At 39.0% G+C, this 26556-nt stretch overlaps 1 long non-coding RNA gene across 2 annotated transcripts in view; it reads left to right on the top strand.

The window, feature by feature from the left end:
• The first annotated feature begins 4360 nt into the window (after positions 1-4360).
• Positions 4361-26556, top strand: part of LOC116543617 — a 49672-nt gene continuing 27476 nt past the window's right edge. For both annotated transcript variants that reach the window (XR_004265639.1, XR_004265638.1), the window contains exons 1-3: positions 4361-5671; positions 5893-5979; positions 6094-6251. This is a non-coding gene — a long non-coding RNA (uncharacterized LOC116543617). The remainder of the gene's footprint in view (positions 5672-5892; positions 5980-6093; positions 6252-26556) is intronic.

Genomic DNA, 26556 nt, shown 5'->3' with positions numbered 1-26556 from the left:
GGACTCCTGTGATCCTCCCAGCTCAGCTTCCCAAGTACCTGAGACTGCAGGTGCATACCAACACATCCAATTAATTTTTTGTTTGTTTATTTTTGTAAAGACAGGTGTCTCTTTATGTTGTCCAGCCTGGTCTTGGACTCCTGGGCCCAAGTCATCCTCCAACCTCGACCTCCCAAAGTAGGATTACAGGTGTGAGTCACTGAAACCAGCACATTTCCTGTCTTACTCTCGTATTTTCACTTTAGAGCTCATGAGAGGCCTCCAATCGACTAGTATGAGTTTTGAGCTCAATACGTATTTAGTTATTAGCGAGAGAATGGACAATGGACACTTGTGAGTCAAATAAATGCTAAATCTTTGCCTCTCCGGGAAGGCAGCAGGTGGCTTAAATCCTGGTGTGATGTGGCTAAATAATGCATGATCTGAGGACCCTGCACTGGTTACTGCTGGTCTTCTATAAATATATTAGTATACCGAGCAGTCCAGGAGCAGCCATTAGGCAGACACCACTCCTTGCTTCCTTCATGTGACCTATCACTGAGCTCACCAGCTGAGGTCAATAGCATTCTTCCCAGCCTAGAGAACAGAATTTGGGTCTCCTCAGAGGCATGATGTGAAACATGTCTGGGATGAAAGATTTATTTTGTTGACAGCAAAGCTTTTTGGGTTAAGGGTTAGGGGAAGGGCAAGTGAAAGATGCAGATTAATTTAAATTTGGGAATATACTTTTGTATATTGTTTGAAATTTTGTCTTATAAAAATATTCAAATTTAAGAAAATTACTTGTGAACAGATTGACAAATGTCATGTGCACATATATTCACTAATTTGAAAAAGCATTCACTGTGTTAAATTTTATGGCGAAAGAAAGTTGATTAAACTTTGAGATAACTAGGTGAGTGTGTATGTGTGTGCGTCCTCTGGTTCTATCACTCCAAATACACACTCACAAGTGCGGTTTCACCTTGAATTCAGAGGTGGGCTGGACTCTAATCTCAGTTTTAGATATCCTGGAAAATAGTGGATCCAGAGAGATTGCTATAACCAGGTGAATAATTGAAGAAAACTTTGTCTGATACCTTGGAGTTAACCTCCAGGCTCCATTCCTTTCGCCCCCTTGCTGAGCCCACTGTTCTGAAACTCTCAAAGCTTCCATCCTATCTCTGGCCACCAGGTGACATCCAACTCTCATTTGCTTTTTCTGCTTTAATAAAAATGAGTATATTTTGCAAAAAGTAAAAAATATCTTGTAATAGTTCACATGCTATGATGTCAATTCTGTTTGGAAAATTCACATGTGTATTAAAACAGCTCAATTTGCTGTTGACCTTAAATCTACATCTCACTGATTTAACTTTTCTCTCCTCAGTGTAGGTTGAGGTGTCCGCACTTTAGAGGGGTCCCTTCCAGACAGCAGAGTGTTCGCACTTCATTACCCAACCCCTGTACAGGCTTCCCAGATCTCCTCCCACTCCCTCTCAGACTTCAGGACACTGTGGACACAGCTGCTCAGATCTGTCAGTGGCACCTGATCCTCTCTCAGACAACTCTTGCCTGTCCTACACTGCCCTTTTCTTGCTGGGGACTGCCTAAGCACCTGGTGTTTCATCATGTGGGTGCCTCAGAGTTTGTTTTTTCTGTCTTACTCGGTTGTTTTTGACAGAATTAAAATCATTCTGTACATAGGTTCTATCACATCTTGCAAGTGGGGAGACACTAACATTCCTTATTTCTGCAGTGAGAACATACATTTCCCACTTACAGTCTATATTCCTGCTGCCTCCCACCTCTCTGCTTATTGATCTGAGGCCACTTACTCATCTTCTCCCTTCTCAACATTCAGTTAGTGCTGTTCTCTCCCCTCTTCACAGCAGCCAGTTTTGCCCCTGCTAAACTAAAGGTCTTGAGGCAGAGTGGAGCCTTGTGTTAGGGGGCCCTGCCACAGTAAGTCATTGTGAGGGTTGATGAGTAATGGTTAGGCTATTCCCAATACCTGGGTACTCTACCTTAGGGCTCATCCTCCCCCCCGACCCCCTGCTGGTCTCATAAAATGAGTTGGGGAGGATTCCTTCTTTTTGTATTGTTTGGAATAGTTTCAGAAGGAATGGTACCAGCTCCTCTTTGTATGTCTGATAGAATTTTTAATGGAGTTATTTGGTTTTCTCTTGTAAATTTAAGTTTCTTATAGGTGATGGATGTTAGACCTTTGATGCATAGTTTGCACAATTTTTCTCCCATTTTATAGGTTGTCTTTCATTCTGATGATCATTTCTTTTGCTGTACAGAAGTTTTTTAGCTTAATTAGATCCTATTTGTCAATTTTTGCTTTTGTTGCAATTGGTTTTTGCATTTTCATCATGAAATTTTTGCCTGTGCCTATGTACCAAACGGTATTGCCTAGATTTTCTTCTAGGGTTTTTATAGATGTGGATTTTACATTTAAGTCTTTAATCCATCGTGAGTTGATTTTTGTATATAGAGTAAGAAAATGGTCCAGTTTCTATCTTCTACATATGGCCAGCCAGTTCTTTCAGCGCCGTTTATTAAATAGGGAATCTTTTTCCCATTGCTTGTTTTTGTCAGCTGCCCCTTCCTGTGGGAGCTTAGTCCCAGGGAGAGATCAGAGCTCTGTCTGTAGAACCTTGCTGGAGTGGCTGAAGCCCCTGCAGGGAGGTCTTGCCCAGTGAGGAAGAATGGATGGGGTTTCACTAAAAGAAGCAGTCTGGCTACAATCCAGCAAGGCAGCTGTGCTATGCTGTGGGGGACCCCTCCTCATCTGGACTGCCTTTACTCTTCAAAGCTGCAGGCTGAAATGACTGAGTCTACTGAACCACAGAGATGGCGGCCATCCCTCCCCCAGGGGAACTCAGTCCCAACTCAGGCAAGCTCCAGCCTGATGCCACCAGCCAGCTGGAATTCCAAGCCAGTGGGTCTCAACCCATGAGGCACTGTGGAAGTGGGGCCCGCAGAACAACGCTGCTTGCTCCCTGGACTAGGCCCTCTTCCTAGGGACATACCCAGACACCTCTCCCATCTTGCCACAGATCCCAAGGCCCAAGTATGCAAAACTCCTGGGCCTCTGCGTGTGCCTGAGTGGCTGCTCTGCCGAGACTCTGTGTATTGGACCCAAGGTCCTGGTAGCATGGGCTCACAAGGGGGACCTCCTGATCCACAGTTGCAAAGATCTGTGGGAGAAGCATGGTTACCCTGGGAAAGTCACACACTCACTCACTACTTCCCTTGGCTAGGGGTGGAGGGTATCTGGGTTCCATGCTGCTTCCAGGTGGGCTGTCGCATCACTCTACTTCTCTTCGCTCTCCATGGGTTAAGCAGTTTGGCTAATCAATCCCAATGTAAGAACTCAGATATCTCAGTTGAATATGTTGAATTCATTTGCTCCTTTCATCCCTCTCCTTGTGAACTGCTGACTGCAGCTGCTTCCAATTGGCTGTCTTCCCAAGTTTGATAAGGATTGAAAATATTTTTGAAAATCATGAAATCTATGCAATTTTGTATTACTGTAACACAATACATTGAGAACACTATTACTAAGATATATTCCTAAAAATTCAGTAGGAAAGTCTCTTTCTCCCCGTGTTTGCAATAATGTGAATCATTGCTAACCAGACAACAAACCACTTCTCATCTTTGTCTTCATGATAACTTGTTATTGCTGCCTTCTAAAATTTCATCCTATGGGTGTAACATATTCAATTATTACAACCCCATGTTATTCAGAGTGTCCTGATATTCTACACTGTGTTGGTGGCATCTTTTCAGAGTTTGTACATTGCTAAAGGCTGCAGTTAAGGGCAGAGTTCACGTGGCTATTTGCACTGGTAAGCTGAATGGATTCCCTTGGAGCCCAGTAACTATCTTGGGAGAATTCTCCTATTGTAATAACAGTGATAACAGAGCCTGGTTGATGTAGGAGTGTGTGGGAGTCTGTATGCATGTGGGTTTGTATGTGTGTGCGAGTGTATGTGTGTGCTGACAACCACATTTCCCTCCACTTCCTTCTACCCCTTCATGTTTTTACATTGCATTTGGTCTCCCGTCCCAAATTCAGGCCCAGAAGTGAAGGAAGAAAATTATCAAGGTGGAAGTCCTTCTCACCAGATTCTTATTCACATCCTTCACTACATCCTGAAGATAAACTTCTAAAAGGGAATTGTTGGTGCAAAGGGGGTGCACCTGTGTGGCTCTTTGATAAGTATGTCCATACTTACACTCATAAAGGCAGTGTACAATTTTGATTCTTCAAGTACAGTCATGCAAGAAAGGCCACAGAGGAGTGTAGAAACGAACAATGACGACATTCTATCACAGGGAGAAGGCCCTGGACTCCATCATGGACCCACTCTCAAGCCATTGCCACAGTTGGAAGATGTGGAAATGATCAGATGTGAATAATATTTTGCACACAAGGGCAACCTGAGGCACCATGAGTAAGATGTTAGGGCATTGCCTGGATAAACAGGACATAGAGTTAGCAGGCCTGGGATACAGCTACAGTTTTATATACATTTGTGGTTTTATAAAGCATGTGTGTCAATGCCTTTGTATGAAAAAAAATGTTGTCATTACTGTGGACAGCAGAAAACCAAGCCAATATCATGTTTTTAAGCAACTTTCTTCCAATGTAATTTATAGACAATATTATTTCTAAATTTTAAAGGTTTAACTTGATGATTTTTAGTAAATGTATAGTATTACAACCATCACTGTAGTCAAGTTTTAGATGATTCGATCACCCTGAGAAATCCTATCGTGCTTGAATGCAGCTAAATCCCCACCCATCTCCAGCCCCAGGAACCATAGATATGTTTTGTTTATTCTTCTGTTGATGGACACCTGAGCTGTTTCCAATTTTTGGCTAATATAAGTGATAATTCTACAGACATTTTTGTGCAAGTTTTTATGTTAATGTATGTTTTCATTTATCTTTGGTGTGTGCCTAGGAGTAGAATTTCTGGGTCATATGGTAACTCTCTGTTTATCCTTTTGAGGAACTGCCTATTTTCATAATCCTGACAGTCTTGAAGAGTACAGGCTTAGTCTGCTGTTTTCCTCATAATTAGACCTTGATTATAGGTTTTGAGAATTAATATCATTAAATTGAAGTGAACTTCTTGTCACATTATATCCGGGAGTCATAATACCTACATGATGTAACTGGTGATGTTAAACTTCATCATTTAATGAAGTTGGGGTTTGTTAAGTTCCTCCAGTGTACAGCAACTATTTTCCACATGCCTGGAGAGCATGTGGAAAGAAGAAAGAAAACACTCATAGGCTTTTAATTTCACTATGAATCAGTGCCATGTCTATGTGCTAGAATGAGTGTCCGAATTGGGCTGGGGGAAAAGAAAAGGAGGTTCCACCATCTCCATCCAACTGAGTCATAGACTTCATAAATAGAGTTAAGGGTAAGGGAATGAAGTCATCACTCACCCCATTTCTTTCTGTTTCCTGTTTTTTTATATCCCTTATTTCCCCCCACCCTGTTGTATATGAGAGAAGTGTGTTTCCTTTGCACTCCTGAGGGGCCTGATGAAAGCCTCATATTATGTCTGCTGGGCAGGACACTGGAGCAAGAGAGATCAGAGATGTCTCTGCATCCTGGTATCAGACTCAAACCATAACTCCCAAACCAGTTCTTGACTCAGGGGTAAGTCACTTCCCCTGCTAGCCTTCCTTGGAGGGTATATATTTCTCTTATGTGGGAACTTCATTGCAGTGTGGTAGCGTGATGATGAGGCATAACAGAAAAAGGTGAAAAGAGAGCCCTTGGTGGGTGAGTCAACACCCAGGGCACGGGCTCCAGGATTTGTGCTGCCTGATCCATGCTTCTCATGGTCAGGCACTTCCCATCTTTCTTTCCTTTCTCAGGGTACTGTGGATCCCTGTCTACATCCCATACTGTCACAAACAGTGGGGGCAAAGTGGTGGCGAAGGAGGCGAAGGTAGAAGTGGCCGGTAAGCTCTTGCTGTTTTCTGCTCTCTTCCCCTGGAGGAGTTAGGGAAAAGGAATAAAAATTATTGCCCTGTCTCCTCTTGGTTCACATAAGTTGTGTTCCCTTATCTCCACAGATAACCTCAAAGAAGGACATTTCCTTTGGGGCTTTGAAAGATAAGGTACAACATAGAATCAAAGATGATTTCTGTGTCACTTAGGACAGCAGTACCAACCAGGAGATTTCCCTGGGTCCTGGTGAAGACCTCACCTCATAACTCTGGGACGACCGTGGGTAAGTCACCTCATCTCCTGTTACCTTACCTGTCAAAGTTGATCCCACCAGCCTTTTCTCAGCCAGCTAATCCTGTGCCAGAGAATAATGCCATTTATATCTAGCAAAACATTTGGAATTTCTGGAAGGAAAATGCTTTTCCAGGTAAGTACATATAATTATTTTAACAGTCATGCTGCAAGCTCACCAGAATTCTTTTTTTTCTTTCTTTCTTTTTTTTTTCTTTTTTTTTTTTGAGACGGAGTTTCGCTCTTGTTACCCAGGCTGGAGTGCAATGGCGCGATCTCGGCTCACCGCAACCTCCGCCTCCTGGGTTCAGGCAATTCTCCTGCCTCAGCCCCCTGAGTAGCTGGGATTACAGGCACGTGCCACCATGCCCAGCTAATTTTTTGTATTTTTAGTAGAGACGGGGTTTCACCATGTTGACCAGGATGGTCTCGATCTCTTGACCTCGTGATCCACCCGCCTCGGCCTCCCAAAGTGCAGAATTCTTAATCACTGTGTTCAGTGCAGTTAGTTAAGCAAAAATTCCCAGAGTGTTGGGCCTTGGCTGAGTCTCTAGAGGTATACGTTGCTGTGTGTTGGGATGTCATTGTGGTTAATACCAATGTGCCTTGACACCATACAGTCTTGGCTAGGGTACTGCCTCTGCTGCCTATTAGCCATGTGACCCTGGACAAGTTTCTTAACGTTTTTGTACCTTGAGTTCCTGATCCATAAATGAGGAAAATGCCTAAAGAGCTGTTGTGAAGCTCAAATATGTTAATGTCATTAAAAATGTGCTGAGCCTGGTGTTCAGCATAGAAATGTAAGCTAGAATGGACCTTCATGCTTTTTGTTCAGCTGTCTTGATGTTGAAACTTTTTTTGGGTCTGGCTTTACCTGCTGCTCATGTAATCAATTTCTACATGTTTTACAATTTAAAACATGATTTTTATAATGGGAAACAAAAGCTAAGCTCTAAATGTTGGGTTGAAACTGAAGATTTTGATACAATTTATAAGAATGACCCTACTTCAATTTGAAGAACTCAGGTAAGGACAGAAAAAGATTGAAGACCCTCTATTCTATATACCATATGCATTTATTTAACAAATATTTATGGAGCATTTATTATATGTCAGGCTTCAGAAGCCCTCAAACTGTGTCTTTATCACGGAGCTTTCTTCTGGGGTTCAGACCCATGTATTCAAATACTTATGGAAATTTATTTCTAAGGCAATGGTTGTTGAACTGGGGCAATTTTATACCCCAGTTCCAGGGACATGGAAATGTCCAAAGACATTTTTGGTAGTCACACGTGGGGGTGCTGCTGGATTCTTATGATTAGTCACCAGAGAGGCTGCTGAACATCCACCAATGCCAAAGACAGTCCCCACAGCAAAGAACTCTCCAGCCCAAAATGTCAATAGTACCGAGGTTGAGAAAACCTGCTCTAGAATAGGGCAAATGTTACTACCCACACCTACCTGCAAAGATTCATGGTAGAACCCAAGGTTGGGGTCTGACCACCCTGGATTAGAATAACCATGCTGCCTCTTACTGGGTGTGTATCCTCCTAAAATATATTTAACCTCCATGAGCCTTAGGAGAGCCTGCCTCTGGAGAGGAATAAGTTTGAGCAGGGAATACTGATACCTAACTTACAGAACAGTTTTAAGGACTTAGAGAAACAGTATTTGAAGTGCCTAACACAGCGTCTCATCATAGGCCCTTGAAGTGTTAGTTTCCTTTCCATGGCCCTTTCTAGCTTCTGCTTCAGAGATGACTTTAATCTAAACTACATAGTGCTAAGCAGCATAATTGTATCCTAAAGAGCTTCTGTAAACATGACAACAGAAAGAAAAATAAACTCACATGGACCCACATCATGTATAATACTTGGTGCCTCTTCTGTGTTGTGGCATCGTGCACTGTAGGCGGGATGGGGAAATGTTGTAACCCCATTTGTGTAGAATCAGTGTAGCTTTCTTGACCTTTTTGGGACCCCTTGGAGACTGAGCATTAGGAGTGGCCTTAGACTGAGTATCTGGGTTGTTCCTGTGGCTCCATAAAGACAAATCCCCAGGGAAAAGCAAAGCATGAAGACAGAGCTTCTGGAGACAGTAGTGGAGTGAAAGGCAGCTGTTGCTTCCAGAGCCTGGCAAACTGCTCTCTATGTGATGTGGGTAAAATGTGTGTACTCAGTGTCAGGGCATGTGAGTTGAGGGGATCTTCTAGCAGGCCAAATTTGGGTATAAATCATTTAGCTTGCCTTTTACCAAGCATTCCTGCCATCATTTAAATTGTCATATTCAATAATTGTGGGGATTATTAAAATGGAGGATTCAATGAATTAAACTACCTCATAGGATATCTGGGACATTGCTGAGGCAGAGGGAGAAAGTGTACTTGTGGGATTCCTAGATGGCTCTTATCACTTCTACTTGGGAGGGGCATGCTCCATTTCCCCTCATAGCTCATTGGTCACATCTGGTCACATGTGCAAGCCTGATGTCAGTGGAGTGGGGTCAGTGGGCCTAGGAGGGGCCACAAGCACCAGCCAATCCATGTGACCTAACATGTTTCATAGCTTAAAGGGCAAGATTTCTTCTCCACCATCATGAAGGGCTATTGAGTGAGATCCATAGGGCATAATACTGGGGAAGTGTAAAGCTATCACCTTCCAAATGGGAAGAAGGAAGCTGTTGGTTATATTGCGGGGAGGGCAAGAGATGGAATCACATTCCAATTCTGCCACTCCTCTGGAGAGGGTCTTAGTCCCTGTGAGAAGGAGCTAGGTCATCTGTGAAATAAGATGCACCACATTATCTTATTCAGAGTACTGTCCCGAGGGATAGATGAGAAAACCTGTCAAATGCCTATGGGAGATAGTAGGATTTCAACACATAACAGGCCTGGCTATTTGCCACCTTCTTCCCAGAGAGTAGATGACATTAATCTAAACCAAAGGGCATTACTGCCATAGAAAGTCTGTGGAAAGGTAGCAGCAAGAGCTGAAATATATCCCCATAGCCTATGAGCTTTGAGCTGGTTCTGAGTTGTGGAATGAGTTACATGTGAGAGCTGGGGAAAAGGAAAAATCACCACACTGTTTTCTGTAACTGCATCTGCCTTTCTATCTCCTGAATTTATCATCCAATTTGACATTGGAGGAGCAGTTTCCTATTGACTTTAAGGTAGAAGGGACGACACAGGGCAATATGACAAGAATACTGGACAGAAGACTAGAGTCATAAGACCAGACACATTATGATCCATGATTATGTTCTGTTGTGTGGCAAAAGGGAGATTATCAGCATAGGCCTGACCTAATTAGTCAAACCTGTTAAATCAGAGAATTTTCTCCTGCTGTTTGGAGGAGGGCAACTCAGAGATTCAAAGCACAGGAAGCCTTTAATGTGCCATTGCTGGATGAAAGAAGAAGGAGACCACCGGGCATGGAAATGAACTAAACCCCAGGAATTAAGAATATCCCCAACTGACAGTCATCAAGGAAATACTCCTCCACTTTAATAATCCCCCCAATTATTGAATATGTGGCCACTGTAGTCCAATGGCCACAAGGAAATGACTTTTGCCAGTGGCAAGAATTATCTTGGAAGCAGATTTTTACCCAGATCTTCCAGATGAGACCTAGTAGAGCCTACATCAGCATTTTGATTATAGCTTTGTGAGGCCCTTAGCAGAGAATAAGGTTATGCTGGACCAGACTTCTGACCTACAGACCTGTGAGCTATTAGTTGGATGTAGCTCTCAGACACTATGTCTGTGGTTACATACAAATAATTACATTCCAGTTAAGTCAAATTCATATTCAATGCATTAATAGTATGTGTGTGCACATGCATATATAGATTATAATAGAAGAGAATAGCATTTTTTACTAGTGAATGGTGGGGTTGAAGGTTATGAACACATTTGTGTTGGTATTTGAATGCATTTTCCACATTTTCTAAATGGACAATGGGTTGCTTGTCAATCAGATATAAAGCCTATTAGAGGTTTATTTATGTATTCAATGCACTCACAATATGTGTGTGCACTTGTGTGTATGGATTATAATAGAAGAGAATAACAGTTTTTATCTGTGTTAGATTTCAGATGTTTTAGAAGATACAGTAAATACCATAACAGGCAAACATGTACATAACCAGGTTTATGAAGTAAAATGTTAAAGATAGTGTACACTTCTGTATAACTTATCTAATTACATCACCCCCAGAGGGAGTCATTGTCCAAAATTTGTTGTATCATTATCACAATTTATTTCACATTTTGATACTATGGATACATCCCTAAACAAAACACATACAAAACACATATTTGCTTGATATTTTAAGCTCTCACTACATAAGTAATATATTTATTTACTACTTATGGAAAATATTACACTAATAATGGTTTTTATAAGGTTTCTTTAATCAGGTGACTTTGAAGCTGTTTTGATAGTTTAGTCATGCTGCCATGACCAGGCTTGCTCACATGCTCGAGACCCTCCAGTGCAGGCCTGAGAGGGCAGCAGCTGACAGGGCCTTGCTTGCTTCTCCTGTGGATGTTGCCCGGTCCCTACAAAGACCTTGTACCAATTTACCAATTTGCCCTCCCCCAGCCTTGTGTAAAGTTCTGACCCCACAATTTCAATTTAAATGGGACCCAACTTGAGTACAAAATAACTGATCAGATTTTCTTGTCAAACTCTAGAATTATTCAAGGACATATTCTGAAGCATAAAGTGGGAACGTTATGTTTGCACTTAGAAATGTACATGTGAAATATGCCATTTATTTGGAAATACATGGAAAAAATGAAAAGTAATCTAACATTTCAATATTAGGATATTGAGAATATTGCATTAGCAAATAGTAAGAATGTTGTGGAACCCATTATTACACAGATCTGGAAAAACAGGTGCTCTTATCCTGTATTTGGTTGGGATGTACCTTAGTAAAGACATTTTAAATTTCAACTAGATGGTAGTTATTAAAAGTGTTAAATGGTCATGCTCATTGACAAAGCATCCCCACTTATGGGAACTTACCCTCCAGATTCAGCCCAAGGAGGCTTCTGCCACCGTCACTCATGTGTCCACACTCCTCAGGACTGAGCTGTTTCCCTAGTTTCAGGAATCAATGTCTTCAGGATTCCTGACCCTGCTTCATCCACCCTGCCATCCAAACACGATAATCTGTCTCATGGCTGGATGAACAGCCCTGATGGACCACCCTTGGATCCATCCCAAGTGTTCATCTGGACCAATTCTCATGTCCTTACTTCTGGAGGTACTGGTTGACCTCTGACTTCATCACCCCTGTCTGGAAGAACTCTCTCCCTTTCTCTCCCCTCTCTGTGTCCTCAGAGGCCCTTCCTTCCCTATGAGGCCCTTCCCTCACTATCAGGCCCAAGCAACTCAATCTTTTCTTTAAATTTTCATAAAAGGTGAAATAAACAATGGCTTCAGAGCTTCTGCTTTAGGCCCTGCAGTAAACCTCGCCTGATGCAAGGAGAAGGGGCACTAAGCCTGGATCCCTTCTGCTGGGAGGGTAAACATAAGGAGAACAAACATGGACCTCCTCAACAGTATGTGTCTTTTGATTGCCACCTGGTGATCAAGGTCAGATTTGCAGGAATCAAAGTCAAACACAGGGCTTGTCAATGGAAACAGGCATTTGGCAAAGTGAGGGAGGTACATAGACTCTATCTCACAGGCCAAATCTTTCTACACATTGGTGGTTTTCCTGGTATATTCATGTACACCCTGGGATCAGCAAGCTGTGAAACTAGAAAGACATCCCCTATGTGAACTGAATAGAAAGGTGCAGAAGTTTGTGTGTATAATGGTTGAGAAGGTTGAAGAGGTTTGTTTAAAGGTTTGACGGTTGGACATTATTGTAAGAGTTCTACTTGGACTATTCATAGGTATATTAAAGAAGTTCCATTTGCTGTTGACTCCAAATCTACATCTCATTCATTGATTTACCTCTTCCCTCCTCAGTGTAGGCTGAGGTGTCCATACTGTAGATGGGTCCCTCCCAGAGAGCAGGGCTTTCAGCCTCCATTACCTCACCCCTGTAAAGGCTTCCTCGACTTCTCCAATTCTTTCTTAGTCTCCAGGATGCAATGAACACAGCTTCCCAGGCCCCTCAGTCATGTCGATACTCTCTCAGACACCTCTGGCCTGCTTCTGCTGCCCTATGCCCATCCACCTGCCACTACCAAGTTGCACTGCTGTTACCTGGTGTTTCATCATATGGATGCCTGGGAGTATATGATTTTACACTCTTACTTTATACTTATCAGGTTTTTCAGAGAGTATTAAAATTATTCTCTACACAGATTCATAAACTAGGTTGTAAAGGAGGTATTGTATTTTTGCTCTTTTCAGACCCTTCTTTAGCGATGAGTTTGATAATGGTGGTGTGTTGGTGTCACCTGGTGACAGAAGCCTGAACTGCAGCTTGAACACTGTGGAGCAGTAAGGTGGGAGACAGGAGCTGTGGCCCAAGCACACTAGACAGAGCTTTCTGAAAATCTGGGTAAAAAAGAGGGCATTTCCTGTGTACAGGGATACTGAGGCATTCAGACAGAAAACATAGTATCTTACTATGCTGAAGTGAAAGCAATATGTGACAGAAACAACATAATAACTTTTAGTTTGTATGCTTTCAGACCTCTGGGTAAATACTGGCTAGGGGTTTATACAAGCAAAAATGGAATTACACCATTTAAGATTTTAGTAACCTACCTTTACCCTTAATATGACCATGTTCTATAACATTTAAAGTTACATTACAACATAATTTTAACATTTTTATATGAATATTTCATCATATGATTTCTTGAACTTTATTTCACCAGTATTCTACAGGTGAAAATGTAGCTCACTTACTATAGTTTCTATCGAAAACAATAATATACTTAATCTTCTGCTCATATATGTAAACATCTTTATAAGTACGTACGCTTGAAATCGTCCTTTCAAGGAAACTATAAAGAGTTATATTAACAAAATGCACTCAAACTACTAGTGCCAATTTATATTCCTAACATCACTATGTAGAAGTACCTGTTCCTCCACACATGGGGAATAATGAGAATCATTGCCAATCTGATAGGCGACAAACCACTACTCGTCATCGCTCTCATTATAACTCATTTTCGCTGCCTGCCTAGAATTCCATCTTATGAATGTGATATAATCCATTTTCATAAGCCTGTGTTATTTAGAATGTTCTGATATTCACTATTATTAAAACTGTGTGAACAGCATCTTTTCAGAGTCTGTACTCTGCTAAAGGGGTCCAGGCACGGGTAGTGTGGCTATTTGCACTAGTGAACAGAATGCGTCCTCTCTGAGCCCCGCCAATTGACTTGGGAGAATGATATTGTGATGACAGAACCCGTTAGATATATGAGTGTGCATCTGTGTGTATGTGTGTACACATGCACGTGCACACTGACAACTTTATTTCTCTCTGCTTCCTTCTACCCCTTAATGGCTTTGCGTCCAATTTGGCCTCCCTTCCTAAATTCAGGTCCAGAAGTGAAAGAAGGGAATTATGAGGATGGCAGTCCTAATGACCAGATCCTTATCCACATCCTTCACTATGTTCTGAAAATAAAGGAGAAATTGTTGGTGCCAATGGTGTGCATGTATGTAGCTCTTTAATAGATATTGCCATACTGACAACTACTCATAAAAGTAGTGCCATTTAGACTCTCCAATTGGAGTCATGTAAGAAAACTCACAGAAATGTAAAGAAAGTAATAATGGTGACATCCTGTCACATAGGACAATCCTGAGATGCTGTCATGGTCCCACTGTCATGCACCCATGGGTGTGGAAGTGATGAAATGTAAGTCAATGTTTTCACACAAGAGAAACCTGAGATTACATGGATAGAAATAAGGTCACTGCTTGGAGGAACACAGAACATTGAGTCAGCAGGGCTGGGATACAGCTACAGTTTTATATACCTTCATGTTTATATGAAACATGTGCATCAAGGCCTTTGAATGAAAATGTTGGTCGTTACTGTGGTACAGCAGAAGACCAGGTCAATACCATATTTTTAATAGCTTTCTGGCAAAATAATTTATAGACAACAAAATTCACACATTTTAAGTATACAATCTGATGAATTTTAGTAAATGTATCAAGTTGTACAACTATCTTCATAATCAAATTTTAGACATTGCCATCACTCCTAAAAGTCTCATCCTGTTGAATATAGTTCATCCCTGTGCCCAGCCCCCAGACCTAGCCAATCAGAAATGTTTTCCGTGTCTATTCATTTGCTTATTCTGCACATTTTATATACTTGCAGTCATACAATGTTTGATTTTTTGCATCTGGCATCTTTGCTTAGCACAGTGTGTTCAATATTTATCCATGTTGTAGCATTTATCAGAATTTCATTCCTTTTCATGGCTAAAACACATTCTATTGTGTGGATATGCCAAATTTTGTTTATCCATTCATGTATTCATAGTCATTTTGGTTATTTTTACTTTTTGGCTATTACGAATAATGATTTTACATACATTCATGTACAAGTTTTATGTAGACACATATTTTCATTTCTCTTGGGTATGTACCTAGGAGTGGACATGATAAATTATGAAACATTGTAATTTCACATGATTTCATTTCATACATGGGAATCCTTTGAAAAAGAAAAAAGGTAGATGATACTGAAGTCACCATAAAAAATTATTACCACCATTTATTAAACCTCTTAGCAAAATCACTTTCAGTGAAGCCAAGGTTTAAGATGCAGGGGAAAATGTGTGCGTCATTTCAAAGCACATTGTCTATAGCACAGCCTTCACATTATCTGACTCTGACTCTATGGAAGGCATTTTATAGCCCTAGCTTTCAGGTAACTGATAGCATTGCAATATAATCCTTGTCTACAGACAAGGAAATGAATTGTGTCTTGGAGAGAGAAAGATTTGTCTACATTTGGACATTCAACATCCTTGGTAGAATCTTGCCAAAACATGTTATGCAAAATGCGATCTGACTCACCTAAATAAATGCAGCATCTAAACTGCCTAGCAAGTATAAACCATGTTCATACAGATGTTTATCCAAAGATGTACTCTCCCTTCAAATGTATATTGGAGAGTGCTGACAGACTCTCCCCACTGGTGTAACTAAATATGTTTTTAAAATCCTAACAGATTCCTGATAATCATCTCAGAGAAAGAATTAATGATAAGAGTCAGGCAGGAGCATAATCTTTTAAGTTATTATTAGAACTCCAGAGTTTGTCTTTTGGTAAAAGAAGTCAATCCCAATCACCATCAATGTATGTAAGTTTCACCTCAGCATAGGTGGGATAGATGTTACACTGCTCTGTCTTACACTGCTGATCTGTCTATATGCATGTAATTATAGAAACTAGAATTGGGGCAGAAATCATATTTTGATATCAGATTCTATCCTTTGACTGTATATAGATACTTCTTAAATCCAACTTATAATAGGATCTATTGTAAATATGTGGCCCCACTTTCATACCTTGCATGCACAGTATCCAATAATTTTCTTAAAGTATCTAAGACCAATGTGTCTGCACAAATACTGTTATTTCTTCCTATTCCTCACTCCAAACAAATCACAACTTCCTTCATTTGGCTTAAAATCACAAATATAGTCTCTTATCTTACTAGTATATTCCATTTTAGCCAATGTTTAAAATTTGGTCTATTGAGTTTTCTGCAGCTAATTTATGTAGCCATGTCACATTGCAGGGACCTGCCAAAATAACCTCAATGCTTGTACAACATTGAGTTTGCCTAAGCTAGTAAACTTGAAAGACCAGGTCAAACTTATTCTGGACATACAGATGAAGCTGCAATTTCCCACACAAATGAGCAAAAGAGGTGGCTAGAAAAAATTTTTTTAAATCTATAATGTATATACTTTCCTTTTTCCTTTCTCTCTCCTTTCTGGGTAGGTACAGACAGAATACAAATACAATGAAGTCTAAGTAATTCAGATTTTACACTTTTAAATACACTTTTAATTCAGGCCAGAATTAGATATGATCATTCTGAAGGCTCCTTTGTTAAAAAAAAAAAAAAAAAAAAAAAAAAAAAAAAAAAAAAAAAAAAAAAAGAGTCAAGTATGGTATTTAAGCTTTGCAATATTTCCTTTTTTAGTGTTTATTTTCAAAAAAGAAGTTTTCAACTAACATCTAGGATTTCATGCTCTATTTCATATATAAATAATAATACTAATGATACGTTTCTATCTATACATTTCCTGTGGCCTTTGATTTAATTGTATATAATTGGTTCTAACTACTGATAGAACTTGAAATTATTAAATAGAACTCCAAAAAGATAATCCATGATCTCAAATTTTCAGTAAATGGGAATAGGTTTCCAGTAAGTTTATATTAGTGAGGCTGAATTAATACTAATTTTTTGGCAGGGGGAACCTGTGGGTGATCAGATTAAAGAGTCTGGAGCGAGTCTGCTTGGGGATAACTCCTAGCTTCACCACTTACAAGTCTGTGACTTCTTAATTTCTTAAGCAAATAACTCAACATTGTGCTTCAACTTCCCCATATGCAAAATTGGAATAACGTTAGAAGCTACTTCGTAGAGTTACCACAATTAAATTTAAAGTGCCTGGCACATAGTAATCACTATACATATTTTTTTCCAAAATTAATTAATTAAAGCTGAGTTTTGAAGTTTAATTTACTTAAGGCCTGCTTGAAATTAAATCAACAACACTTACACATAGGTATTTTTTAGACTCTTGCAGTACTGCTTAGCATATGTCTATTTTTTAAAAATCCTATTTTATTCCTAGGTATTAACTTGCTATGTATTAAATTTCATGTGTTATTTTTTAAAAAGCATAAAATTAGCACATTAAAGAGGAGTAGAGGCACCTAAAGTCCAAGCTTGTGTGCTATGGAAGGTCACCTGGAACCACCAGCATCAATAGGGAGCCCAATAATGTGGGCAATCTCAAATCTCCAGGTCTCATGAACAGAATGGTCCATGAGACATGCAGATCACAAGGACCCTTTCAGGCACATGAACATTGTTGGTTGCTAATGCTGTGAGTCAGGTGAATATTGCAGCCCTGTGGACCCCACTCCATTGTCATGTGAAAGGCTTAGCCCTATACATCACTTGAGCACAGTGGGCTCCTAAACCATGAGAATCATGAGGCCACTGATATGGCTTAGATGTATGTTACCTCCAAACCTCATGTTAAAATATGACCCCCAATGTTGGAGGTGGAGCTTAGGGATAGGTGCTTGGGTCATGGGGACAGATCCTTCATGAGTGTCTTGGTGCTGTCCTCATGGTAATGAGGAAGTCCTCACTCTATTAGTTCATGTGAGGGCTGATGGTCTAAAAAGAGCCTGGCACCCCTCCCTCTCTCTTGCTTTCTCTCTTGCCTTGTGATATGCTTACTTCCCCTTTGCCTTCTGTCACAAGTGAAAGCTTCTTGAGGTCCTGCCAGAAGCAAATTCTGGCATCATACTTCTTGTACAGTTTGCAGAACTGTGAGTCAAATAAACCTCTTTTCTTTGTACATTATCCCACCTCAGATATTCCTTTATAGCAATGCAAAATGGGCAAATACAGCCACCAACCTTCAAGTGAAAGGCCCCCAATTTCCCTTTGAAATCACATTGGTGCCACACCACTGTTGGTCATATGAATACCATGGTTATGTACCTTCTTATGGTCATGTTCCCCTACCACTCTCAAGTGGCAGGCTGAGCCCTCTGAGTTATGTAAAGATTGTGGGATCCTAATGCTGTGGGTCCTATGGATCCTGCTCTTTTATGGCCTTCCCTATCATGTGGTCCTGGAAGTCACATAGGTGACCTATTGGTGCTGGTCACGTGGATCCTATTTTCATGTACCAACTCATGGTCACATGAAGTTGAGTCGTCTCAGTCATGTAAAGATTGAATGCCCCTGAACCATATTGGTCAGGTTGTTCTCATGGTTATGTGACCTCCCCTATGGTCAGGTACAAAAACCTGCTCTTTAGGTGTAGAGATAGCCTTCTGAATTTGACCTTCTGATGATTCAGACATATAGATATAGATGACCTTTAGAACTGTGATCCATGCCCCGGCTCAGGCCAAAGTTTGATCAGACTCTCGCTCAGATATCAGTCTTTCTACCAACATTTATAACCTGACATTGTGAACAGTACTCATGTAGGAGGAACACTAGGTGGTACTAGAAGTTTACTCAGAGAATTGGACTTCAAGAGTTGGCAGAGTGGTCTCCAAATAGCAGAGGGCCTAAGGGGGAACGGGGTGGTTGAGTGGAGGTAGAGGGGAAGACTTTCCAAATGTGGCCAAACTTTTATATGCCTGGCAAAGAAAGAATGTGTGTGCGCGTCTTGATCCTGGACACACAGGAGCTATTACTGGTAGAGTGAAGTGAAGGAAAGGAAAGCACTGAAGCAGAATGAGGGGCTAGAGGTCTGGGGAGAGAGGTGTGGTAGTGGAGTGGTGGCAGTTGATAAACCTGTAAGTCATCTCTCTGCAGCAGGGCTGTAAAAGCTGGGTGAGACCACTCTCCTGCCCCCACACTAAAGCCCTACCCATGCCTATCACCCTGCCTGATTCACTATCGGTGCCAGGTGATGTGATCCACTGCCCTCCACTGACCATGTTGTTATTCAAGACACCTGAGATTTCCTAGATGCCAGTTTATATAGACAATTCCAAACTTAATGTTAATTTCTGTCTGGCTCTTATTTGATTCTGTAGAAAGATTCCCTATTTAATAAATGGTGCTGGGAGAACACGCTAGCCATATGCAGAAAATTGAAAATGGACCCCTTTCTTACACCTTATACAAAAATTAACTCAAGGTGGATTGAACACTTAAATTTAAGACCCAAATCTATAAAAACCCTAGGAGAAAATCTAGGCAATACCATTCCAGACATAGTTATGGGCAAAGATTTCGTGACGAAGACACCAAAAGCAATTGCAACAAAAGCAAAAACTGACAAATCGGATCTAATTAAACTAAAGAGCTTCTGCATAGCAAAAGACACTATCATCAGAATAAAAAAAAACAACCTAAGAATGGTAGAAAATGCTTGTAATCTATCCATCTGACATCCAGATTCTACAAGGAACATAAACACATTTACGAGAAAAAACAAACTACCCATTAAAAAGTGGGCAAAGGACATGACCAGACACTTCTCAAAAGAGGACATTTATACGGCCAACAAACATATGAAAAAAAAAACACAGCTCAACATTGCTGATTATTAGAGGAATGCAAATGAAAATCACAATGAGATACCATCTCATGTCAATCAGAACTGCAATTATTAAAAAGCCAGGAAACAACAGATGCTGGTGAGGCTGTGGAGAAATAGGAACACTTTCACACTCATGATGGGAATGCAAATTAGTTCAACCATTGTTGAAGACAGAATGGCGATTCCTCAAAGATCTAGAACCAGAAATACCATTTGATCCAACAGTCCCATTACTGCGTATGTACCCAAAGGAACACAAATCATTCTATTATAAAGATACATGGACACATATGTTCAATGCAACACTATTCACAATAGTGAAAATGTGGAATCAACCCAAATGGCCATCAATGATAGACTGGATAAAGAAAATGTGGTACATATACACCATGGAATACTATGCAGCCATAAAAGGGAACAAGATCATGTCCTTTGCAGGGACATGGATGGAGATGGAAACCATTATCCTCAGCAAACTAACAGAGATACAAGAAACCAAACACATTTTCACTTATAAGTGGGGGCTGAACAATGAGAACACATGGACACAGGAAGGGGAACAACACACACTGGTGCCTGTCAGGGGAACAACACACACTGGTGCCTGTCAGGGGTGCAGTGGGAAGGAGAGCATCAGGATAAATAGCTAATGCATGCGAGGCTTAATAACTAGGTGATGGGTTAGTAGATGCAGCAAACCACCATGGCACACGTTTAACTATGTAACAAACCTACATGTCCTGCACATGTATCCCAGCACTTAAAATTAAATTAAAATTTTTAAAATAATATAATAAAGCTACTATATATCAGAACCTAAGTTATTTAAGTCAGAGAAAATAAAACTTTATGCCACTAAATATTTACATGAAAAATAGAAATGAATGAAAACAAATGAATTAAGCATCTATTACAAGAAAATATGGGAAATATACTTAAAGAAAATAGAATAAAGATACAAGTAAATAAGAAGATAGAAAAAATATAGAATAAATAATAGACTAAACGTTAGTTCTTTGAACACAGTAAGTATATACTAGATATACTTACATAATGTGCTTAATATTTTAAAACTTATCAATGGAATATATTGTATACACATAAAATTAACATATAAATGTACCACTTAGTGAATTATTTGGCTTTTTTTGGTTCTTATCAAGGTGGATAATTTTTATTTTTTATTAATTTTTTAATTGACAAATAAAAATTCACATATTTATTATATACAACATGTTTTCAAATATATTCACATTGTGGAATGGCTAAATCAAGATAATTAGCATATGTATCATGTCACTACTTGCAATTTTGTGGTAAAAACACTTAAAATCTTAATTTTCAAGAATAAAATACATTGTTACTAAGTATAGTCACCTTGTTGTATAATTAATATTTTGAATTTATTGCTCATGACTGCAATTTTCTATTCTTTGACCAACATCTTCCAACCCCAAACCCTACCCCAGCTGGTAACCACCATTCTACTTTCTGCATCTATGAATTTAAATCATTTTATTAATCCATAGTACTTGTGCATATTTGTGGTGTACCTGTGATATTTTGATACATGCACACAATATGTAATGACTAAATCTAGATTATTGAGATGTTCATCACCCCATATATTTATCATTTCGTTATGTTGGAAATATTCCAAATCTTGCTTCTAGATATTTTGAAATACACAATAGTATAATATTGTACATACAGTAGTGTTCTATTGGACACTAAAATTTATTCCTTCTATTTTACTATATTTTTGTACCCATTAACCAACCTGTTTTCATCCCTCTCTCCACTCTACGTTTCCCCAGCCTTTGGTAACCATCATTCCACTCTGTGAGATCCACTTTTTATGCTTCCACATATAAGTGAGAACATGCAATATTTGTCTTTCTGTGCCTGGCTTATTTCATATAACATAAAATCTCCCAGTTCCATCCATGTTACTGCAAATGACAGGATTTCATTCTTTTCATGGTTGAATAATATTCCACTGTGTGCGCGTGTATCTATCTATCTGTCTATCTATATCACATTTCCTTTATCCATTCATGCATTGATAGATACTTATACTTAGGTTGACTCTACATCCGGGCTATTGTGAATAATGTTGTAATGAACATATGACTGCCGATATCTTTTCGACATATTGATTTCATTTTTTTTGGATACATACCTGGTAGTGAGATTGCTGGATTTTATGGTAGTTTTATTTTTAATTTTTTGAGGAACCTCCATAATGTTTTCCAGAATGGCTGTACTAATTTACATTCCCACCAATAGTGTGCAAGTGTTCCCTTTATCTGCATCCTCTCCAGTAATTATTTCTTGTTTTTTTGATAATAGCCATTCTAACAGATGTGAGGTGATATCTCATTGTGATTTTAATTTGTATTTCTCTGATAATTAGTGATTTTGAGCATTTTTATGATATAACTGTTGGCCATTTGTATGCCTTCTTTTGAGAAATGTCTATTCAGGTCCCTTGCCCATATTTTAATTGGATTATTTGTTTTTTCTATAAAGTTGAGTTTCCTGCATACTTTGGGTATTAACCCTTTATCAGATGTATGGTTTGCAAATATTTTCTCCCATTCTGTAGATGGTCACTTCACTCTGTTAATTGTTCCCTTGGCTGTACAGAAGCTTTTTAGTTTGATGTAGTCTGGTTTTTCTTTTCTTTTCTTTTTTTGTCCATGCTTTTGGGTCTATATTCCAAAAATTATTTTCCGGACCAGTGCAATGCAGTTTTACCCATATGTTTTCTTCTAATAGTTTTACACTTTCAGGTCTTACGTTTAGCTCTTTAATCCATTTTGAGGTTTTTTTTTATGTGTGAGATAAGGGTTCAGTTTAATTCTTCTGCATATAGATATACAAATATACAGTTGTTCTAACATCCTTTATTAAACAACCTATCCTTTCTTCATTGTGTATTCTTGGCACCTTTGTTGAAAATTAATTGACCATAGATGCATGGATTTATTTCTGGGCCCTATATTCTGTTCCATTTGCCTATGTATCTGTTTTTATGCTAGCTGCTAGCACCATGCTGTTTTGTTTACTACAGCATTGTGGTATATTTTGAAGTCATGTAGTGTGATCACTTCAGATTTGTTCCTTTTGTTCAGGATTGCTTTGGCTCTTTGGGGTGTTTTGTGTGTTTTTGTAAGTTTTAAGATTGTTTTTTCTATTTCTATGAAAAAATTGCCATTGAAATTTCAATAGGAACTGCTTTTTATCCTTAGATCACTTTGGGTAGTATGGACGTTTTGTCAATGTTACTTCTTTCAATCCATGAAAAGGGAATATCTTTTCACTTATTTATATCTTCTTCTATTTCTTTTATTCACATTTTATAGATTTCAGTGTACAGTTTTTTTCACATCCGTGGCAAAGCTTATTCTTTTTTTTTTTTTTTTCCAATCTTAGGGAGTAGTCAAGCTCACATTAATTTATTCTTAAATTTTTTTTTTGTAGCTATTGTAAATGGGATTGTTTCCTTGATTTATGTTTCGGATAATTTGTTGTAAGTGTATAGAAATGCTACTGACTTTTTAACATTAATTGTGTGTCCTAAAACCTCACTGAATTTGTCTGTCTGGTTTACAAACTTTTAGGGGCTAGGTGCAGTGGCTCAGGCCTGTAATCCAAGCACTTTGGGAGGCCAAGACAGGTGAACCACATGAGGCCAGGAGTTCGAGATAACCCTGGCCAAAATGGTGAAACCCTATCTCTACTAAAAATACAAAAATTAGCTGGGCATGCTGGCTCACGCCTGCAGCCCAGCTACTCGGGAGTCTGAGACACAAGAATTGCTTGGACCCAGGAGGCAGAGGTGCAGTGAGCCGAGATTGTGTCACTGCACTCCAGCCTGCACCACAGAGTCACACTTTGCCTAAAAAATAATGATAAATTTTAAAAAAGTTTTTGGTAGATTTTAGGGTTTTATATATATGTAATACCCTAAAATATAATATTATACATATAAATATTACTTATATAAATACAATAATATATATTATATATACATATATACATGTATATATGGATATACATGTGTTTATATTTAATATATTGTTAATTATATTTATGTTATATAAATATAATATACATATATACATGTATATATGTATACATTTTATTATATAAATGTTATATTTATATGATAATATAAATAACATACATATATTAATTAGATATATAATACATATATATATACACACACACATATATATAAGATCATGTCACCTGCAAACAGAGACTATTTAACTGCTTCCTTTACAATTTGAATGCCTTTTATTTATTTCTCTTGCCTAATTGCGGTGGCAAGAATTTCAGATGGGTGTGGTGGCTCACACCTGTAATCTCAGCACTTTGGGAGGCCAAGGCCAGTGGATCATCTGAGGTCAGGAGTTTGAGACCAGCTGGACCAATATGGAGAAACCCTGTCTCTACTAAAAATACAAAATTAGCTGGGCATGGTGGTTCATGCCTGTAATCCCAGCTAGTGGGGAGGCTGAGGCAGGAGAACACTTGAACCCGAAAGGCAGAGAATTTTGCATCTATGTTTATCAGGAATATTGGCCTACAATTTTCCTTTCTTATAGTGCCTGTGGCTCACTTTGATATCACTATAATGCTGGCCTCCTAAAATGAGTTTATGAGTTTGGAAGTATTCCCTGTTCTTTAATTTTTTGAAGGATTTTGAGAAGGATTAATATTAGTTTATTTCAAAACGTTTGGTAGAATTCAGCAGTGAAGGCATCAGGTCCTTAGCCTTTTTTTTTTTTTTTTTTAAGTTCTGGGATACATGTGCAGAATGTGCAGGTTTGTTAGATAGGTATACATGTGCCATGGTGATTTGCTGCACCTATCAACCTGTTATCTAGGTTTTATGCCCCTGTGCATTCCCTCACCTTGCCCCTCACCCCCTAATAGGCCCCAGTGTGTGTTGTTCCCCTCCCTGTGTCCATATGTTCTCATTGTTCAACTCCCACTTATGAGTGAGAACATGTGGTGCTTGGTTTTCTGCCCCTGTGTTAGTATGCTGAGAATGATGACTTCCAGCTTCATCCATGTCCCTGCAAAGGACATATCTCATTCTTTTTATGACTGCATAATATTCCATGGTGTATATGTGCCACATTTTCTTTATCCAGTCTATCATTGATGGGCATTTGGGTTGGTTTCAAGTCTTTGCTATTGTAAATAGTGCTGCAATAAACATACGTGTCATATGTCTTTTTTACATAGGATGCTCATCATCACTGGTCATTAGAGAAATGCAAATCATAACTGCAATGAGGCTAAGTGCGGTGGCTCATGCCTGTAATCCCAGCACTTTACAAGGCCAAGGGGTGTGGATCACGAGGTCAAGAAATCGAGACCATACTGGCCAACATGGTGAAATCCCATCTCTACTAAAAATACAAAAATTAGCTGGATGCGGTGGTGCGCACCTGTAGTCCCAGCTACTCGGAAGGCTGAAGCAGAATAATTGCTTGAACCCGGGAGGCAGAGGATGCAGTGAGCCGAGATCATGCCACTGTACTCCAGCCTGGAGACAGAGTGAGACTCTGTCTCAAAACAACAACAACAACAACAAAACCACAATGAGATACCATCTCACACCATTCAGAATGGTGATTATTAAAACGTCAGGAAGCAATAGATGCTGGCGAGACTGTAGAGAAATAGGAATGCTTTTACACTGTTGATGGGAGTGTAAATTAGTTCAACCATTGTGGAAAACAGTGTGGCGATGTCTCAAGGATCTAGAACCAGAAACACCATTTGACCCAGCAATCCCACTGGGTATATACCCAAAGGATTATAACTCATTTTGAGCCTTTTTTTAAGGGAGACTTTTTATTACTAATTCATTCTCCTTACTTATTATTGTTCTGCTCAGTCCTTTTATTTCTTCATGATTTAGTGTTGCTAGGTTGTATGGGTCTACGAATTTTCTTTTCATTATTTAATATGTTGGTGTATAATTTTTTATAATGGTCTTTTATGATCCTTTCCATTTCTGTGGTATCAATCATAATATCTTCTCTTTCATTCTTGCTTTTATTTATTTGTGTTTTTTCAGTCTAGCTAAAGTTTTGTCACTTTTGTTTATAGTTTCAAAAAACTAACTCTTCATTTTCTTGGTATTTTCTATTATATTTCTAGTCTCTATTTAATTTATTTGTGATCAAATCTTTATTATTTCCTTCCTTCTGCTGACTTTGGGCTTAATTTGTTGTTTTTCCAGTTCCTTGAGTTGTAATATTAGGTTGTTCATGTGAGATCTTTCTTCTTTTTTGTTATAGGTATTTATTGCTCTATACTTTCCCCTTAGAGCTACTTTTGCTGCATCCTGTCAGTTTTGTTATACTGTGTTTCCATTTCTATCTCAAGATATTTAAAAATTTCCTTTTAATTTCTTCATTGATCCATTGATGTTTAGGATTATGTTGTTTAATTCTCACATTTGTGAAGTTTCCAAAAATATTTTGGTTATTGATTTTTAGTTTTATGCCATAGTGGCAGATACTTTATATAATTTCAGTCTTTTGAAATGTGTTTTAGATTGTTTTGAGGTCTAGCATATGATCTATCCTGGATAATGCTCTATGTGAGCTTTAAACAAAATATGTATTCTGCTGCTGTTGGACAGAATCCTTTCTATATGCCTGATAGTTACCCTTAGGCTAAAGTACAGTTTAAGTCCAAATTTTCCTTGTTGATTTTCTCTCTGGATATGTTCCTTGTTAAAAGTCAGACTTAATGTCCCTGCTATTATTGTATTATAGTCCATCTAGCCCTTCAGATTCATTAATATTTCCTTTATGCATTTAGGTGCTCCTATGTTAAGTGCAAATATACTGACAATTGTTATGTCTTCTTGATGAATTGACACCATTATCATTACATACTATCCTTCTTTGTCTAATTTTACAGTTTTGTACTTAAAGTCTATTTAACATAAGTATAGCTCCTGCTCTATTTTTGTTTCCATTTGCATGGAAT

This window comes from Sapajus apella, unplaced genomic scaffold, assembly GCF_009761245.1.
Source record: "Sapajus apella isolate SASKATOON/1434 unplaced genomic scaffold, GSC_monkey_1.0 scaffold191, whole genome shotgun sequence".
Taxonomy (NCBI): Eukaryota; Metazoa; Chordata; class Mammalia; order Primates; family Cebidae; genus Sapajus; species Sapajus apella.
The sequence above is the reverse complement of the archived record's forward strand: the minus strand, read 5'-3'. Positions and strand labels throughout refer to the sequence as shown.